The sequence below is a fragment of the Pongo pygmaeus genome, chromosome 1 (genome assembly GCF_028885625.2).
Source record: "Pongo pygmaeus isolate AG05252 chromosome 1, NHGRI_mPonPyg2-v2.0_pri, whole genome shotgun sequence".
Taxonomy (NCBI): Eukaryota; Metazoa; Chordata; class Mammalia; order Primates; family Hominidae; genus Pongo; species Pongo pygmaeus.
In genome coordinates this window covers 141,546,210-141,562,153 of record NC_072373.2, presented here as the reverse complement: position 1 = coordinate 141,562,153, position 15,944 = coordinate 141,546,210, and positions in this window count along the sequence as shown.

Genomic DNA, 15,944 nt, shown 5'->3' with positions numbered 1-15,944 from the left:
ACTAAGACAGAAGTGACGTGAATATTTCAATCTAGAGGATATAAACTTTGGTGCAACTGGAGAAAGCAAGTATTGAACAGATACCTAAAGTACTAGAAGGTGTCAATCTCTGAAGAGTAGTTAAGTCGAGGTTCTAAGCAGGTGGGCTAAAATCCTAGGGTTGAGGCTTGTTCATGGGGCATTAAAGAAACTAATCTCTACCAGATGGTGTTTTGGAGTCCTAAGGGATAAGACAGTTAAAAGACTTGAATGTCATGACTATGTGATGTAGCCCTTGGACATTTTCTAAGCTTCATAAGCACATTCAATGACATAAGGAAGAAATAATTAATAGTAGAAACAAAATTCTTCAGAAGTTCCCTAAGAATCTAAAGAGAAACAAAATAAAGAACCACCAAAATAATGGCCCATATTTAGGTTTTCTTCTACTTTTTCATATATGGCCATTTTCCAATAATTTGCAAAAATGCTTCAGAACTTCAAATAAACCTCAGACTATATACATTAGCCTATGTCTCAGTTTGGTGCTCCCAAGCTTGGTATATCATTACTGCTCAGAATTCAACTGATAAAGACACGTCATGTGGACATATTTGTGTCATCTTTCCATTTCTCCATCATTTTTAAAGTGGGAGACCTGGCTGGGTGTGGTAGCTCATGCCTGTAACCCTAGCACTTTGGGAGGCCGAGGTGGGCAGATCATAAGGTCAGGAGTTTGAGACCAGCCTGACCAACGTGGTGAAACCCTGTCTCTACTAAAAGTACAAAAATTAGCCAGGTGTGGTGGCGCACACCTGTAATCCCAGCTACTCAGGAGGCTGAGGCAGGAGCATCGCTTGAACCTGAGAGGCGGAGGTTGCAATGAGCTAGATCATGCCACTGCATTCCAGCCTGGGCAATAGAGCGAGACTCCATCTCAAAATAAAAATAAAAATAAAAATAAAATGAGAGACCTAAAATTGTTTGTCAAAGCACACAATATTTTTTTTTCTAATTTTACATTGTTCTTGCCAAAAAAGAAACTTTTTTTTCACTATACTCTCCATAGTTCTTAGGGAATGACCATACTTTCTTGGTGACTCTTATTCCTGAATTCTCTGTATTAACAACTCTCTAGGCCACAGCCATGACTCAGTCAGGCCTCAGAATACGGTTTTGTGCCTAGAATACTTTTAATGGCTCGTTTACACTTTAACAGTAAGACTTAACATGAATGATTCCTAGGTTTGCAGAGGAAAAGGGACAAAACATCATTTTTCTCTCAGCCTCAAGCTTAGTGTTGGCTGCCAAGGGAAACTGGCCCTACTCAGTTTCCCTTGGAACTCTATGTAAACAGCTTGAAGCCAGGGGGAATCAACTAATCCTGGCTAGTAAGATCAAGGGTTATGTCCTTACTCTGGGAATGCTAGCCTGCTCTGGTTATAATCTTACATAGATGAAGTGATAGATCCAATATTATTATATGAATGCCTGCTTCTTCCTTGTGGGTGGGAAAAAAATCAGGGAGGAGGAACAAAAGAATAAAAATAAAATAAAATAAAAGCAGGAGTGAATAAGCAGAAACAAAGTTAAATATGAAGAAAAAAGAACAAATGAGAAGACAGGTAAACACAAAATTATAACTAAATTCTAAAAAAAATAAAAAGAATAGTTGAAATGGAAATAATGATGCTCCTAGCAGTGTTGAGCACTATTACTTTTTTCTCCTGCTTAAACTACCATTGACACCTTTGCAAAAGTTGCTATCTTTTCCAAAGTTAAATGTAATTTATCTTAAAGGCACCTTACTGGTTAATACATCTTTACAATAAACACTCTGCAAAGTGTAAAAAAACTGAAGAAATAAATTGAAGTGGCTTTTAGTAGTGGCTGGGGATACCAGATTGACAGCTTTGGAAATTGATGACTCCTTTTTCTCCCAAGAATAGATACAGTCCTATAAACAGAGGTGTAAGATTCCCCCAACTGCTTCTCCAATACGCCTTCACCCTCACAAAGTAATGGCTGCTAGGAAGAAAGAACAAGTCACCTTTTCCGGCCAGTTGTCTGCAGATACTGCTCAGGAACTGCCATTTAGCACCAAGGTGATAGGAGTATTTTCCTTACTACCAGCAAAACAGAGACAACTCACTTATTTCACTTGGAACAGTGAACAGCCAAATCAGATAGTGACAACTTTTAACTACCCTGAACTCTGCTGGATTCAACGCGCTGAACTTACAGCGAAAGCTAACTTGAGTTTCCCGTTTCAATTTCCCACATCCATCTAGTCCCCTAACAGTCCCCAGCACTAAATCAGGTAATGCAGTATAGTGTAGCTATTTTATCTGGTTCTCCCAAAGTTATTTGAAATGAGTACTCTGCCATCCATGAAATCAAATGAATCTCAGGGACATTTCTATTTGTGTGGTGTGAGGGAGATCTTTCAAAAAGAAAGGAAATGCATAAAAAAGGATGGAATGTTTCCAAGAGAACAAATAATGTGTATTTTCCTTTCCAAAAGAAAAGCAGAAACTATGTATGAAAAATTGAGGTGCATAAGTTAAAGTGGAGTCTTAACATTATTTATTTATGTGCCTAACTTAAGAACCACTAAAGTCGTCTTCATCACATAACCCTAAAATGAACAGAGACCAGTATAACATGACTACCAGATTATCTTCAGTAAATGTTAGAAAACATATGCTTTGTTTATCTTATACTTTTCCTAAATAATCATGCACAGATTTCTTTTGTTCCAGGAGTCATTCAAGCATATAAGAGTTCCATTAAGTTGAAACCTCCTGTATCTGGTTATTTTCCTGGAGTTGTAAACCTGCTGCCACCAACTTGGTAGTTTTCTTATGTTAACAGCAAGCATGGAAAAAAAAAACGCCAGTTAGAAAAGAGCTGTTTCATCTTCAGTCTCTTCCATTAACTCTCATTAACAGTTTGCATTTTTTTTAAGACAGGGTCTCACTCTGTTGCCCAGGCTGGAGTGCAGTGGTGCAATTACAACTCACTGAAGCCTGGAGCTCTTGGGCTCAAGTGATTCTCCCACATCAGCCTCCCAAGTAGCTAGGATTGCAGGCACGCCCCATCAGGCCTGGCTAATTTTTTTGGGGTTTTTTTATAGAGATGAGGGACTCGCTATGTTGCCCAGGCTAGTCCCAAACTCCTGGCCTCAAGCAATCCTCCCACCTCAGCTTCCCAAAGCACTGGGTTTATAGGCCGAGCCACTACATCTGACTGCGTTTACTTTTAAAACAATTTTAAACACCTATAATGTTTTCAAGGCAGAAAGCACTCACCCATCAGTCTGCAGTTCTCACTTATTGTTCCCTCAACTATTTTAATTCCTCTTCCTGGCTCTCTTCTCTCCTTGCATCTCAGAGCAAATCTCCAAACTTCTGTGCCTCATGGGCCTTCAACTGGTTTTCCTATACATTTCAAACCTTGTCTTGTCTTTGCTCATCTGTTAATTCATTCATTCCTTTATTCATTCATTTACTTAACAGACATTTACCTAACATTTCCTGAGTCTTCACTTGTCCTACATACATGTGGAATCAAATCCAAGAATAAATATTGTGCAGTGGAAAAAGCAGTAGAACAAAAGTCCTGAACTCTAGTGTCATTCTATGATTCATCAATTATGTGACCTTCAGCAGGTCACTTTTTTCCTATATGTACCTCTAATAATAGGAGTTTGGCTATGTCATGTCTACGGTCCTTTATAGCTCTGAAATTCTACAATTTTATCACCACCCCAGTAGCTCAGTGCAAATAAATTCATGCATCTGTGTTAATAACTTTGAGGTACCCATTCCAAAATGTTTACATTTTCAATGGTTGAATTATAAGGGCTCTCCAAAGGGAAGTTAGAAAATCCTAACTGATATTTTTGGCATGTTAGTGGGCTAATGGAGGAGTATTTGAGAAGAGCAAATCTCATTTAGGAGATTAGTCTTGCCTACTAGTGTATTTGCTGTCTACAATTCATCTCCTTTCATTCGCCCCTTTACCCACTTCAAGTAGGCTGTTACTTCCACATGTCCAATGAAACTATTGCCATCAAGGTCACCAAGTGACTTCAAGAGTTAAACCCAGTAGTCAACTGTTATTCCTCAACATATTTGTCCTGTCTTCAGTATTGGACATATTTGATCACCTCCTGCTTAGTATACTTTCTTCATTTACCATCTGTGACTCACACACTTCTCTACCTACTGGTCACTCCTCAGTTTGCTTTGCTAGTTCTTCCTCTTCACTGCTTCCTCTTCACTTAGTGTTGGTGTGCCTCAAGCACTGAGTTTTCGGTCCTATTCTCTATCTGAACGTAATTCCTTATTAATCTTACCCAACTCTTTGGCTTTAAACTCCATCTACGTGCCAAATACTCTCACATTTATGTCTCTAGCCAAGACACTTTCCTAAACTCAAGACTTGCACATCCAGATCACCAGCAGACGCCTAAAAAAAGGACTCATGACATTCTTGCCCAAACCTAATCCAACTAGTTCAGCTGATAGAAGCTCCATATTTTCAGATATTTACCAAAAAAAGAAATATTTGGGGACATCCTTGGTCCCTTTATTTCTCTCATATCCTACATCTAATCCATTAGGACCTTGGCTGTAGGTTAAAAATATCTCAGAATTTCATCACTTCTCAAGTCTAATGCCACCCTCCTGCTATGCACCATTACTGTCTCCCCCCTGAAGAGCTGTAATAGCTTTCTAAGAGGTCTCTCTGTTTCTTCCACCCTTGCTCCCTTAGAATTTGTAATCAACACGGAAGTCAGAGTGGTCTTTTAAAGACACTAACTCAAATCCTCTGATGGACCACCAAAGTCTTCACAATAGCCCTTGAGGCCTTACATCATCTGGCCCTCCATACTCTTCTGATTTAATCTCTTACTCTCCACTTTGCTCCCTCCACTCTAGTCACACAGGCCTCCTTACCTCAAATACGAGGCATAGCTTTGGTGCTAGCTCTCTTTCTGCCTGCATATATTTGCATGACTAACTCCCTCACCTTCTTCAAGTTTTTGCTCAGTTCTCATCTTTCCAATGAATCCTATCCTGACCATCCTATTTAATTTGCAAACTGCCCCCCAAGCATTCCTCATCCCTGTGACCCTGATTTACCCTTTTGTCCTATAGCAGTTATCATCTTCCAATGTTCTACATAACTTACCTGTTATATTTATTGCTTATTTTCTGTCTCCTCATGCTAGAATGTAAGCCACAGGAGGGCAGGAATCTTTTTTCTTTGTTTGTTCATTGATGTCTTCCAAGTACCTGGGAACTGTCCCAGGCACCTTGTAAGTGCTTAATATTTCTTAAATGGATTAATAAATCAATAAGCAAATGGATGAACGGGGCATGGTCCTGTAGCTATCAGATTGTCACCAACAACATGAGAAGCTACGTATGAAATGTATAAAGCCTCACTTTAATTATCCAATCAATGCCCAATCCTGCTGCTGCTTTTTGATCATTCCTGATGGAGAGATGATCTTTGGAGTTCATGTCTCTCCATTGTGGAAACCCTTGACCTTTCACCCATCAGAACCTCAAAACAAAACATACCTCGGGTTGGAGAGATATAAAGAGCTCTAGACCCATCCTGGGTGATTTACAATAAAGCCTATAAAATAACTACCTCACATTTCTGTATAAGACATGTAAATGAGCAGAGTACTATCTAACAGTTATTGAGCTCTATGGGCCTGACATAGAGTATAAATTCATTTCTTCCTTGCAACAACCACTAACTCTTGACCTCACATCTCTCTCCTAATTATTGGGTGAGTTCCCTCTGGACAGCACTCAGAAAGTAACAAAAAAATGCAACGGGTCAGAAGGGATGACTTGAAACTAAGGAAGTAAACCATAGCCCTTAACATTTCTAATGAAAAATGTTCTCTCTGTCAAACACAGCTGCCATATCTCCATGAAGCCATGGTGAGGAAATATTTATGTTGACACATTGAAGGTCAAATATTCAAGGGTAATTAGATCTCTCCAAGGTGAATTATGGAGATGGCCTAGTTAGAAATAAATATAGACTTTTTGCTGTCCAGCCATAAATCAGTAGTAGCCCACCAAATGCACTTAAGCATGTTTATAAGTATTTTTGCTCATAGTTTAATTAATTATTTTATATATTTCCTATTATTAGTCTTTTACAAAAATGATTAGCATGACAAAAAATTTTACTAGCTTGACCATACTCATCTCAGCATCATTTCAAAGAGCTTTTTATTATCCTACTTTCCCATCTCCATAAACCCAAGAAAGAACTCTTATTTTAACTAACATTCTTGAAGTCACCCTCTACCTGCGGCTAATCGTGTTCATTTCCTGAAAGTTGAAGACCTTCATTTTCCCAGTTAGCTTCATCAGTTCACCCAGCATACATTTATTAAATGCCTATTGAATTGCAGGCATGGTCCTAACCACGAAGAAACATAACCCACAGTCTCTCAATCAGAGAACTTAGTGTCTAATAGTAAAAGGGAAACCAATATAGTGAAAAAAGTTTCATATACAAACCTGAATGTCCATAAAAAGGGGACTAGATAAATAAGATATTTATGTTCATGAAATGGAATACTACACAGCACTTAAAATGAATTTAAATGAATAAATTAGATTTAAATGTATCGATATTAGTCTTTTATAAAAATTGAGTAAAAAACAAGTTTTCAAAATGCAAATGCAGTATTTACACTGTTCTGTTACAAAATGTCATTTTGTATCACAAATATGAGAATATATAACAAAAAATGAAAAACATAGACTTGAAGGTTAGGCACCAAATTCAAGTTAGTTGTTGCCGCAGGGGAGGCAGGAGGCAAGTGGAATTGGAAAGTATATAAAGTAGACTTCAATTTGATCAGTAGGGAATTAATTCTTTATATAAAGAAAAATACTTAAAGCCAATATTTTTTAAATGGTAAATTGTGTCATTTGGGGTAGTAGTTTACATAGTGCTGTCTTATAATTTAACTTTTTTTCCAAATGTCTTACAAATGTATAAATGACAGAAAGAGAGAGAGAGGTCACACTCAAAATACTACTCACAATAGAAGCAAGTCCCAAAGGCTACAGGGATTGGGCCAGTTAGGTCGGCAGGTGCCACATGAGCAGCGCAGTAAGAAGGGCGAGAAGTTACACTGGGGAGAGACTAGAAGCTTGGAGCGCTCCTGGAAGCCTCCCTAAGAATGCTAGACTTGAGACAAACATGAAGGATGACTAAAAGCTGCACAGACTGAGATGAGCAAAGAAGGTATTCCAAGAAGGAGAAACCGCCAATACAGAAAAGAATATGGAGCATTTTGCAGAGATGGAGCCTCAAGACACAGTAGAGAGTCTGCATTTTAATTTTGCTATTTACTAGCTTGGTGACTGTGGGAGGGTCACCTGATCTCTCTGAAATTGTTTCTCCAACTTGAAGGTGGGGTAATACTATATTCTTGCCTGCATTATTGCACAGGCTAGAGAAAATGTAAACAAAGATGCCTAACAAAGAGTAACATAGTAATTGCTCAGAAATTAAGATAATGATTAAGGATTATTAGCTGGGACTAAGACTCAGGTCTCCTGATTTCCTGAGTTAATGATCTTTTCATAACAGCACACTGCTGATTTTGTAATTAGCATTATTCTAGTTTCATGTGGCCAAAATTTCACAATAATACACAAAGGGATCTCAGTGGAGTACTGGGCAATTCACTGGATCTGATATGAAAAATACCTCTCTTTTCTCACCTGCTCAACAGCTCCAGACTCTGTCTTTTACTCAAGACTGTTAGTTGTTCTCTGAGGCCTAGCATATCTGATTATTTCATATGTCCTACCAATGACCTTGAAACAATCAAAGCTGAAACTTTTGGTAAATTGGCTTTCCAGTTATTGAGCCAGCTGCTGGCTGAAATTTGGAATACCAAATTTGTCTCACCCAGGAAGTTAAAATAGGAGTGTTACATGTTGAATTAACTGGCTTTCATTTGCTTACAGAAAACATAAGTATGCACAACTTTAGTCACATTGCTGTTATTGATCAAGTATTCACAGAGTTCCTCAATAGACTCTAACATACTTTTCATGTTATTCAATTTGTTAAGAAAATAAGTTTAAACAGCTTTAAAACAAAAAGGGGGAAAAAAAACTTCTGAGACTTAAAATGCTATGTTGTGTGACTAGTACATACTACTCTGAAAGTCCTTACAACTCTTTGGTGAGATCCAATTATCAGTAAAGGAAGGCTGCATCCACATGATTCTCAAACATGACACTTCCTCCAAAGCAGACTGATGGTCCCTTGCCACTCTACTGAGCCAGCTGCAGCATGTTCTAAGCCCAAATTTGGGCAATTAAGTTATTTTTCTCAATGAGGTTTTAGCAACCATTATCACTATCCCAGAAAGTGGTCCTTTCTTAGAGATAAATTGCAATGGAAAACTATGCTTCTCTCTCAGCACGTATTTCCAAATTTCATTGCTCTGCATGAAGGAAAAGAAGCATATGTTGCTTCTCAACATCACTCACTTTAAATAACTGAGAAAGATGGGGTTGTTTCAGCCACAGGAGCAATTGACATGTACCATCCAGAAATCTTTTGTCTGACAGCCTCAGCTAAATGCGCCACAAATTTGCATTGATAACACTTCGTTTTTGTGCTCCATACCTCTGCCACTACTACCATTCCCACCGCCACCAACCCTTCCAGATGATTTCAGGCCTCTTCCATCTTCCATCCCTCTTCCATACCTTTTCCTTCTCCCAAAGAACAAAGAAACAACTCAGTGATTTTTATCAAGGTTAATTAATAATATTTACTAAAAGTACAAATTTTAGCACATTGTTTTTGGTTTGCAGTAGGGTTGTCAAAAAAGGAATTTGAAATGAACTAAGACAACATCTCAGCCCTTCAGGAAAAACATGCACAAAACTACAGCCAGGGTTGGTTCTAGTAGTTGGCATTTGGATCTACAGTCTAGTCAAGGCATCCAGATAGAAGATAGGCCAGGAATCAGCAATTCTCTTAACACAATGTCCTTCCAAAGCACACTAGAGGACAAAGAGGGGTGGTAAATTGCCTTCCTCTAACTGCTCTAAAGAGAAATATAACCCATCCCTGAGATTATTGGTGTAGTGTCTCCTATGGTTATACAACCTCCCAACAATTACAGGTAAGACATAAATGAAGATAGGAAAAGCCTCAATTTTCTTTTCATTTTCTACTTTTGAAAAATTCTAAAATTAAAGGAACCTTTGTCTTTAAGAGAAGTAGAGACCAATAGGCACAGTACACCTATTGATGCTTTGAAGGTAACATTTTGGTGTTCATCCCCAAAGACAGGCTGGTGTAGAAATCTATGGGACTTCGATTAGCCATCACAGTTTTTCATTTTATTTTTTGATTAACTTTTTCATGCATAGCTGAAAAACACTAAACAGAATGAAAGGCAAGTGACTGTAATTAGACTAGATTGCCCAAGGCCAGAGAAAAAGAGAGGCAAATCCTGTAATTCAGCTCCTAAGTAACATCCTCCACATGATAGAGTTGCATCATACATTTTTAAATCAGGCTTTTAAAGTTTTGCGTGCATACATTGAAATAAAAAAGTGTTTCTGTTGGGAAAATATAATTTGCATCAAGGTTTTCATTGCCTCTTAAATACACCTTTCCTGCAAATTTTAAAACGTAGAGTACATAGAGATATGTTGAGGCAGGAAGGGAAGGAAAAATATGAAAAGATGAAAAAGGATAATAAAAGTTACATCTGTGAATATAGTTTTTCAAAAACACTATTCATTAGTACACAGATTAAAATATAAACTGGACTAAGTCATATTCTCTGGGTTGGCAAATAAAAAACTAAATGTTATATCTTTATTATGTGGAAGACTAAGTGTTATATGTATATTTTGTGGGTTACATACCCATATTAAAAAAAGCCTGATTTAAACAAAATATGCTTTAATTTTGCAAAGGTTTTCATGTTATCTTTATGGTCAAGATGTAAAAATGTAGACTAAATGGTAGAATAACTGAACGAATGTACCCAAGGCAGATCAGTGTCATCCTGGAGTAAGGTTTCTCATGGGTGACACAGCTCTCCACCTTTATACCATCTGCATATGTGAAATAATAAGCTTAGCTAATTAGTAACAAGTGCACAAAGGGAGAGGAATATCTAAGATGGCAAAATGACTGTATTAAGATAGCTGAAGGACACAAGAGGCTAGAAGTATAGGACAAAACTTACAAAATATAATTTAGTGAGGATAAAAGTATAGGTCTACGTTGGGATCAAACGCACAGGTACAAAATTAGAAAAATGATAGATAACCAGAGCTAGGGTCCTTATGAAAAAAAGGCCCAAATATAAAATTAGAGAATACCTATGCTTTGAATCAGCTTAACTCCCTTGTCTCCCTCTGTTTTCTCATCTGAAAACTGGCCATAACAGTATCTGCCTCTCAAGATTGCCAGGCAGTTTAAATGAAATAACCACAGAGCTACTCTGAGCCCATACACTGTGTCACATCCAGTCAAGCATTATAATGCCTCCACTGTGCTCAGTGCTGATCAAGCCAATGGAATAAAACTAAAATCAGATCTAGGGGACTCATTTTTAGGATAACGGAGAAAAGTCAGAAAACATTTATTGAGCATCCACTTACTTGTCTAACATCAGGCTCTGGGGATACTCAGGTGAAGCCATGGTCTCTGCTCTCAAAGAGTTCTCAATCCAGAATCAAATTATGGGATACTTCATGTAGAAAAAGGTGGCCAGTGTGTTGATGGCTCAGTAAGCAAAGTCCATGAGAAATAGTTGTCTGAATCATCCTTACATCACCCACTGCCTCTAACCTAATATTTGCTCTTTGAAGCTACTCAGTAAACACTTTTTGAATGAATGAGTGATTTCGGTTTCACCTGGAAATGAGAAATGTTAGGAAAAAAATGAGAAAATTTTCTTTAATATTTTGAAATTCTAACTTAAGAGAGAAATATGTATATTTGCAGCTCCAGAAAGCAGAACTGAGGCAAAGGGTTCAGAGAACAGGGAGGCAAATGGATCCTGCTCTTTTATGTTTGTTACTATGTTAAGGACACTGGTTATATTATAAAACTAATCTTTATTTTTGGTTCTTAATGGCCATATCATTGTTGCTTTGCCTCCAGGCCTATTGACTAGAATCAAGGTAAAAAGAACAATCCTGAGTTTTCTATCCAGAGTTGCATATAGAAGCGAAACCAAAGACTTAACACAAAAGGGAAGTAAAACTGTGAAAAGTCCATTTCCAAAATTAACAAATAGAGAAAGTCTGAAACCACATACCCCAGGGCTCCATTACATCTTCAAGTAAAACCAGGATCTAACTTTTGGTTCAGAACTTTCCATCCCAGGCCACTTCAGCCGCACAACATTTCAATTCTATTATTTAAGGAATGGTTTGAAATATCCCCCAATTCAGCTTAACACCTCCTGTAGCACATTTCTGCAGAACATAAGTTCACTGCCAAATGGCCAGCCCTGCCGCAAACACAGGTAGAGTAGCTGGGCCAACAGGAGAGGTTACATTTGTTTGGCAACTTCCTCCAGGCTATTAGAGCTGAGATTGCAAGAAGCTAAAATTAGAATTGCCTCCCCACTTTTACAATGAGCTAAACAGAATAATAGCAAAGAGCGTGGATCAGGTTCCAGTACCAAAAACAAAGCAGGAGCAGTGATGTGCCCACCCCCTGGATGTTCCAGCCCCTCAGCAGGTCACACACTGAAATGCTTTCTGAGGTCCATGGCTACAACTTGAACCCGCGATCCTCTGAATGAACGCCAAAACCCAGACCAGCATGTCACGGACAGCTACTTCCATCCACCTCCCCAGCCTACGTTTAATTAAGTGAACATGATGAACAATAAGTGAGGTTGTACTTAAGCCTTCAAAGGCCTCCTAACCTTACCTTTCCAGGGGATTTTTGGCTAGTTGGCTCTACTCTCCTGCTACCTCCATTTGCCACAAGTTGTTATATTACATTTAGGCTCAAATCTGCTCAGGCTATAATCCACAATCCATTTTTCATTTAACTTCTAAACGTTAAGAGAAATGGAAACCTCATCAGTAAACATTGTGACAGTTATCTTTTTAACTGTCATTTATATAAACTTAGGCACATCCCATTCTAAATCACGCTCAGATGAATCAGTTGTTCAAATATAAACATATTTAGCAGAATTCTGTCATTTCCTCATATGTATATTCATTTGTGAATGACTCATTTCATACATCTTCATAAACCTGAGAAACTGTCTTTTGAGTTATTCACAGATTCAGGTGATGATGCCTGCAGAGTCAAAAGCTGACTATGTATGCAGGGCCAGCACTGGGGAAAAAGTAGCCAAAAGTCATAACTCTGGGATCATTTTAATCTATCTTTGGGTACAAGAAATGTCACAGAGGTTCACCTGAAATGAAATTATCCCTTTCTCTTAGCTTGTTTCGTACCACCTAATCCTCTAACTCTTTATTAAACATTATCTTTCCCGTCTGCTCTAGTGAATGTTCAACACCTTGTGGACCAACTCTGGGCTGATTGGTTTTTATGGGCAGCATGAGCTCGGTTTTATGCACATACTTAGGATTATCTCAAGGACAAAGAGGATGAACAATCCATTAACTGTAATAAGCAACTGCACATCTCAAGGTAGCTACAGCATATATTTGATTTCAAAACAAAAGACTAAATTAAAATATGTCTGTCCAGAAACGTCTAACCTCCAAAACACAGAAACAGCATTTTCTGTTCTCCATGCTCTGGTAAGCGGTACTACTAGAAATCACATCTCAGTCCCCCTCAATCAGACTTTCCAGCCCTTAAATCTTATTTTAAGATCTGACACTAGAGCAAGAAAAAGATCCTTTTGAAACTACTCTTCCTGATTATCTCTGGGCAAAGCGTGTAGAGCATGTGTGGACACACACACTTTTTTTTCTTTTTTAAAGGAAAATGCATTGTTATTGCTTTGTGTAGAAAACTTAAATTCTTCACTTTAGAATTACATGTGTTCCCATTGCTTAAATTTGTAAAATATAAATCATGGAAATTTAGCCAAATACACAGTGTTATCTGAGAAAGCCAATCTATATTGCTAGCCTGTGTTAATTACAGATATTAGAACCACATTACTATTATTTATTTCAATATTTAATTCAATCTAAAGTAATCCACTAAGACCTCATTTCCCTACTTCCTAATTTAAATGTGAACATTATTGAAAAAGTCTTTGCTTATTTATTTTCATAAGAATTCCTTATAAATGCTTATCTTCTTGCATCTGTTTTATTGATGAGCTCAGTTCGTTTTTTTGGCTAACCTTTCAAACAAAGGTACCTTGCTTTTGCTGTTATTATAAAGTTTTATGATCCTGTAATAATAACAATTATGAGGACATCTGATCATACCGTATACATTAATGACCAGACATATCTGGCCACGTGTCTTCACAGCTTACTGATCTCATTGATGAGCAATGTCAGGCTTCCTCCTTGCAACTTGTATCTCAAGATAATTAAAAGCTAGCTTTTTTTTTTAGCAGTTTGAAGTTTGTTTTTCAGTGAATTGGTAATATCACATACTGCACAAAGAGAGAATGTACCAGTCACCTGCTCAGCTTTATGGCACAGAAAGTGTGAAAAACAGGTACAGGAGTTAACGTACTCAGAGTGACAGCTTTTGAGCTCTTGCATATGCTTCTTTATTCATTACTTTTTCTAAGGAAAGAATGTTAAAATGCAGAGCTGAGTGTCATCTTCTAATTTCAGTTCAGGCCCTTACTTAATAGGTCAAAGCCAAAGTAAAACCAAAGTGAAGAATTACACAGGGCATTGAACTGGGCACAAGCTATCTTGAAGAATGCATAAGCCAGGGGTGGTGCCCTCTGGGGACAGAAGAGAAGGAGTAGAAGTGAGAAGGAGAACTACTTTTCACTGGATTCTCTTTTGTTCCAGCTGAACATTTTACTTGATGTCCACATTACTTTAATAACAAGAACAACAACGATAACAACTTAGAGATAACTGAATCGTGTTTGCCCCCTCCCAGTGCTGTAACAACCCACATCCAACCCAAAGGTCTGCCCTAGTGAAATGGTGCAGTAGCAAAGGTTGTGTTCCAGAGTCCCAGACCCTCACTCTTTGCTCCTGCTGCCTCATGGGGATCCCTCTTCACCCCTGTCCTCTCAACCTCAGCCAGTGTCCTCAGGTTTCACCCTGTCCGAGCAAGTTTCCAAGAAACCATCTGATCTACTGAATATAAATAAATAACAACAGTTTTGCTTCTATACATACACATCAAAAAAGTGTCAGATTGAAACAGTCCATTCAAAACCTCATTGTGAGAACACTGAAAACAAATTTGCCTGTATTAAACAATCAGTTGGAGAAGATGACTATGCATGTTTTCTGTTCAGGGGAAGAGGAGTATCTAGGCAGGGAAGCAAAGGACAGCTGAGATCATGGACACAAGGGTTAGCAAGTTTATGGGATCCTGTGCTAGAGACCAGCCCACTGGGTACCAGGTTGAGAGTGACCCAACACATCTCTGGGTGGAAGGCTGAGAGAACAATATCCTGGCCCCCAGCCCCTCCTGACATTGCTGGTGTCTGCTCGAATCCTAAGCACAATGATACACATAAAACACTGACACTAGTTATCTTCAAGGAAATGGTACAGCCATTTCATTAAGCAGGACCCTGGACTAGTGAAAATGTGCTCTGCAAGGTTCTTTGAATGCTTTCCGTGAAGTTGCTCTAACCTTAGACTGATTTTACTACTTTTCTGCATTCTCAATGCCCCATATTTTATACTGCTGTGAACCCAAATTTTCTTCTTCTATTCACATATACATGCATTAGAACACAGTAAGATGAAAGATTGCCTACTTTGAGAATTAAATTTTTCACCTTTAGGTGGCTAGTAAGGCCAAACTCATTAATCTTCTATTTGCTGTATTCTGCAGTATAATTACATGGCACCAACCAGTGAAATTGCTGGTGAAAGGCCTGTGTTATGACTCCAGGGCTATTCTGCATGCCCATGTCATTCTGTAAAAAATGTGGCATCAGAATACTGGCTCCCGTTACTAAACAATTCTAGGAAGCATCTACTTTAAGACATCTGCTTTTGTGTCCATCTGGGAAATTATTACATTAAGATTAAGCATCATGCTGTTTTGCAAAATGTGAACATACTGAATACTACTGAACTATATACTTGAAAAGAGTTAAGATCATAAATTTCATATTATGTATTTTTACCACAATAAAATTTTTTTAAAGATTAAGCGTCACTGATTTTCCTCCAAGTTAGAAACATGTTTATTGCTTTTTCTGGATTTACAGTAATAAATATCTGCTTTATGAAATCTAACACCAGAAAACAGTACAAAGCTATAAATGAAAGGCCTTTTCATAATCTTCCCTGAGCAGGATATTCACTCTTGGCCATTTTGTATGTACTTTTGGAGATATCTGTTCTACACAAACCTTAATGAGAGCATATAGCATGCTGCATCAGACTGTTTTTGTTTTAAGAGACAAAATCTAACTCAAACTAGCTTGAACATAAAAGATCTCACATAACTAACTCCAGGTGTACATCTAGCTAACTTCAGGCATAGGTTGATCCAGACTCAAATGGTATCACCAGGACTTGGTTTCTATCCATCTCTCACCTGGGCCATTCTCAGACTCCACATGGTAACCTCCAGCAGCTTCAGGCTCACAGCCCTTTGAATTACATTCCAGCAACAAAAGGCAGAGAATCTCTTCCTGCTAATTCTTATACAAGTCGTAGGATTTGTATAGACCAAACATGGTTCAAACCAATCAATATGACCAGGAAAATGAAATATTCTGATTGGCCAGGTTTGAGCCTCACGGCACC